Genomic DNA, 5167 nt, shown 5'->3' on the forward strand with positions numbered 1-5167 from the left:
GGTGGGGTGGGGGGGTGATCGGGGCGGGAAGAGAAAGGGAAATGAGACCGTGGAATCTCAGGGGTGTAACTCCACAGAAAGAAAGCTTTCTACTACATCACATCCTCTTATTCCAGCGGCACCCCAAGAAACCCACTTCCCCCAGCAACAAGTGGGGATGAGATCTCCCCATCAGTAACAATTACATAAACTGATATCAATAATCATTTCAATTCAAAATTTAATTTTATAAATTGAGAAGGGACCAATTAAATGTTTCATTAGCCATCAGGCAATGTAGATTCAGAAGATATTGTCAATCATCTATTCAATGCATAATTATTGAGAATCCAATATGTGCCCGGTATTGGGTTAGCATTGAAGCTCTGGAGTTTATAAGGCTGAACGTGACAGACAGGATCTCTGCCCTCCGGGAATTTACAGTCTAGTGATAAATACAGTCATGTGCTGAGTAATGACTGCTGCATAGTGACAGACTATATATGTGACGGTAGTCCTATAAGATTTTAATGGAGCTGAAAAATCCTGTCGCCTAGTGATTGATGTGGCCCATGATTTCAAATGATTGCCAAGGATGAGGAGGATGCAAAAATTGACAAGGCTGTGTTTGAGATAGCAAACAACTTTAACCTGGGTGTGGATGAGGATGACACTGAGGAGCTCCTAGAGGTGGTTTCTGAGGAACTAACAAGTCGTTGGAATTGGAACAGGAATGCATAACTGAAAAAGCGGTAAGGGAAATTGCAGAAAAAGAAAAAGAGCCTCCAAGAAAATTTGCAGTGAATAGTTTAGCAGAAGCGTTTGCAGACCTTAATAAGCTCCTTAAAAAGTTTGTAGACATGAACCCTAACCACAAAAGGTTTTCATTAATAGCAATGTTCATGGTGCATTATCTGCTTACAAGCAAATCTACATGAAAAAAAGTAACTGAGCAAGCAAACCACCATGGATATATTTCATTTTTGTTTTCGTTTTTTAATGGACATATTCTGAAAAAAGTGGCACTTCTTCAAGAAGAGCCCAAAGCAGGTCCTTAGAAGGTGTCCCAGAAAGCAGCATTTTTATCATAGGAGATGATTGCTCCATGCATGTCACTGCCTCTGAAGACTTTCTGGTGGGACAAGATGTGGAATCAGAAAACAGTGACATTGATGAACCTGACCTTGTGTGTGTTCATGTCTTAGTTTATCACAAAATAATTTAAAATAATGTGTTGTCTTGATTTGGAAAGGAGGGAGGGAGGACCATTGGTCAACAGAGCAGCCTGTGTGATTTCACTTCTAATCTTGTAATTGTCTTAGCCCCCCAAAGTAAAACATTTTAAAATATAAAGACCCCTCCCCCACCCTGCACCTGTCAGCATCACTGACCCCTGCCTGAGGTAGCCACTCACCGGACTATTATCTCCATAGATCAGTTTTGTCTATGTTTGAATTTATGTATTCTTTTGTTCCATCTCCTCATGTTGTTGCATGTAATTGTTAAAGATTACTTTTTGTAAGTTTTATTTATTTCTTGTTTAAATGTTTTTATTGTTGAGACTATTGCAGATTCTCCACATTTTAAAGATGATTTTTTAAAGAAAAACACCTTTAAGGCCCCAGGGAAGCATTTTTGTTGCAGATGTCTCCACATTCTAAAGATGATTTTTTTAAAAAAAAAACACCTTTAAGGCCCCAGGGAAGCATTTTACATCATCATGGTGATTTAATTCATCTTGTCTGCTGTAGAAATCAACCAGATGTATTGCTTAGAGGAAGCCAAGTAGTTCTTGTGTATTTATATACGTAGTACATAAAAGGACACCAACTATTGCATGTGGAGAGAAGTTATATAAATCTTGGTCAGCCAAACTGTAATTATATTCATTTATTCTAGGTAGCAGTTATTCAGAGAGATGATTCTTCCCACACCCTAATTTTTAAAATGGAAATACTTGCATTTGGAACAAAATTTAAAGGATACAAAACAAAAGCTTGTATGCAAATGTTAACAGCAGCATTATTCATGGCAGTCCCCCAAATGGAAACAATCCAGAGGTCTATCAACCAGTAAATGGATAAATGAATTGCAATATATCCACACTATAATTATTATTCAGCAATAAAAGGAATGAAATATCAATACATGCAATAATGTGAATGAATTTTAAAACATACTAAGCATAAAGGTCAAATGCTACACCCTGTATGATTTAATTTGTATGACATTCTAGAAAAGACAAACTGATCATGACAGAGAGCAGATGGGTGGTTGCCTGGGGCCAGGTGGAAGAGGGGTTTGGCTGTAAAGGAGCACAAGGGAATTTTTAAGGTGCTAGAACTGTTATATACCTTGATTGAGTGGTTATGTAACTACATTATTATATATATTACCCCAATTCATTAAACCATACTTTAAGAAATGGGTGACTTTAATTTTGTAAATTATACCTCAATAAATTTCCATTTGCAAAAGAAGTGTATAAACAGTGAAAAGTAATTCTCCCTCCCACACCTGTCCTTTAGCCTCTTGGTCATCCAGTCTTTGCCCCCCCTCATTTACCTTTTGTAGTGGTTTTTTTAGAGCTATATGATGGATACTTGAATAGTTTGAAAATTAGGCCAAGAATACTAGAATTCAGATGTCACATTTTGATAACTGAAATCATAAAGATGTTCCCAATATTTTTTGACCATATGCTCAGAAGAACTCAATCTGTTTATTCGTGTCACTTACTGAATGCTTGCTACGGACAGCTACTTTGCAAAGGCTTCTCATTCTATTCTCCTCACAATCTTCTGAGATGTGTATGAATAGCCTTGTTTGATAAATGAGGAGGTTGAAGCTTAGAGACTTTAGGTAACAAGTTTACCCACCTAGTAAGTGGCAGAGCTGGGGTTCAAGTCCAAGTCTGTCCCAGGTAAACACAGTCTGTGGTCATAGACCACAGAGCAATGTGTTGTCTTGATTTGGAAAGGAGGGAGGGAGGACCATTGGTCAACAGAGCAGCCTGTGTGATTTCACTTCTAATCTTGTAATTGTCTTAGCCCCAAACTTAGAACAACCCACCACCTCTACCTTGATTCCACACCCCTTCGGAGTCTTTAGTACTAGTTCTCAAAACAGAAATATTTTAGTTTGGGGCCTCAGCTGTTTCCAACTTTCTTATTCAAAGAAAAGTAATTCTACTTTAAAGATGAAGTTTTTCCTTATGTGGGAAATGCCTTTTCAGTCCACATTAAATCTTAAATTTAGTTTCCCCAGTCTGTTAGCTGCAATAATAAGAGAAGGCTCAATAGTGAAAAAGCCCTTCTGTTACTAGGATCATCTTCTCCTTAAAATAGTACCCTCCAGGGACACAGACAGGCAGATGTGCTTACACTGGCCAAATGATTAGCTGCAAGAGTTTTAGCAAAACAAATAAATCTTCTGAGCCCTACAGGTCATACCCACTCTATTGTTTTGTTCTCTCTTTAGTTGAGTCTGGCAAAGATGGTCAGATATTGGTACAATATTGGAAATGACTTCAGCTTGTAAAGACAAAGGAAGAAATGCAATGAGATTGTTATTGGCAAAAACATTCTGGTGCTTTCCCCTGTATTGTGCTAAACCTTCTCCTTCCTGCCCAACTCCTAAAGCTGCGTGCTACAATACAGTGTCAAATTCCAGGAAATTTATGTCAGAATTCCTATAGCTAGTTGAGCGTCTGTTCTGAGTGTGCTTTTGTTCATCAGTGGGTATGAGGGATGAGCAGACAGCTGGAATATTTTCTAATGTAAAGTTAAATCTGTACCTTTAAAGGGTGCTGCAGCCCCATATTATTGCAATAAAGGTTCCATCAGTATCTCCAGCTTCCATGCTGATTGCTGACAGCCAAATGTACTTTTAGTGAGTCACATTGGTAGCTTGAAGACAGACAAGGTGGATGTATTTACACCATGGAAATTGGTAACCATACAAATCAGGGATCTCCTCTCCCCCTAACTCTCTCCCTACCTGTTCACTGCATATATTGCTTTGGAGAGCTTTCTAGAGTGGCTTGGAGCTGGTTCATTGTCCAAAGATACAACTTGAGAATAATACTACTGATAATCAGTTAAATGAACTGTATAGTGCCAAACCCTGTGTGTAGTGCTTTATATAATTTACCTTGTTTAATTTTTGTAACAAAGCAAGCAAAGTAGATATTATTAGCTCTCAGTGCAAATGAGGTCACTGAGAATAAGATTCATCCAATCAGATGGCAAGTAGAGATGAGTTTGACGCCATAACCGACTACTGAGCCAATGATCTTACCTCTTACCGCAGCCTTTCCCAGCCAGGTTCCTGGGGCCTCAGTCCCTACTTCTCACCCTCACTTCTCCAAAGCAGCCCCTGTGTTTTCAGCTGAATCTTACTGCTGACTTTTCGGTTGACTAAAAACAACAACAACCCATGGGCAATTACCTTGCAATAGGCCAACTGAGATCTTGACAGGCATTTCATCTAAGAATAAGAAATAACCAAGGGTTGTAAGAACCGGGTGTCAGCAACAGAGTGACATTTTGGATTGAGACAGTGATTTTAGTTTCTTGATGACATGATGATGGAAGTTATTCTTTTAAATAGAACTCTCTCACCCACTGGGCTAATATAGGTCATTGTTTGTGTTTAGGGTTTAACTTCAGGGAAGGTGCTAGGCGATCATCATGCATATGACTGAAACCATCTCCCCAGCATCCCTTCACAATAATACTCTAATACTTGGTGGCTGCAGAGCACTTTAAATTTGGAATCTAAATAATATCCATAAATAAAAGCCTGTCTATTTGCAAGGCTTCCTGAAGAGGGTCATGGGTGAGCTGGATGCTGCCAGTGCTGCTTCTGTGGTTTCAGCCCAGGCCCTGTCATTGCTTAAAAATGTCCCTTTCAGAAAATCCCACCCTGAAGAGGGTCATGGGTGAACTGGATGCTGCTAGTGCTGCTCCTGTGGTTACAGCCCAGACCCTACATTGCTTAAAAATGTCCCTTTCAGAAAATCCCACCCGGCATCCACATCCTTGCATCCCTCCTTCTCCCCTCTCACTAAATCTGCTTGTTCTTCAGCTGCCTCAAGGCTCCAGGATCCCAGCTGCTTCGTCTAACAGGCTTTCCAGGCTCGCTTTCCCTGCGGCCTAGAATCCACAGTCAATCTCTATATTGGTTT

This window comes from Myotis davidii, unplaced genomic scaffold, assembly GCF_000327345.1.
Source record: "Myotis davidii unplaced genomic scaffold, ASM32734v1 scaffold534, whole genome shotgun sequence".
NCBI classification, from domain to species: Eukaryota; Metazoa; Chordata; class Mammalia; order Chiroptera; family Vespertilionidae; genus Myotis; species Myotis davidii.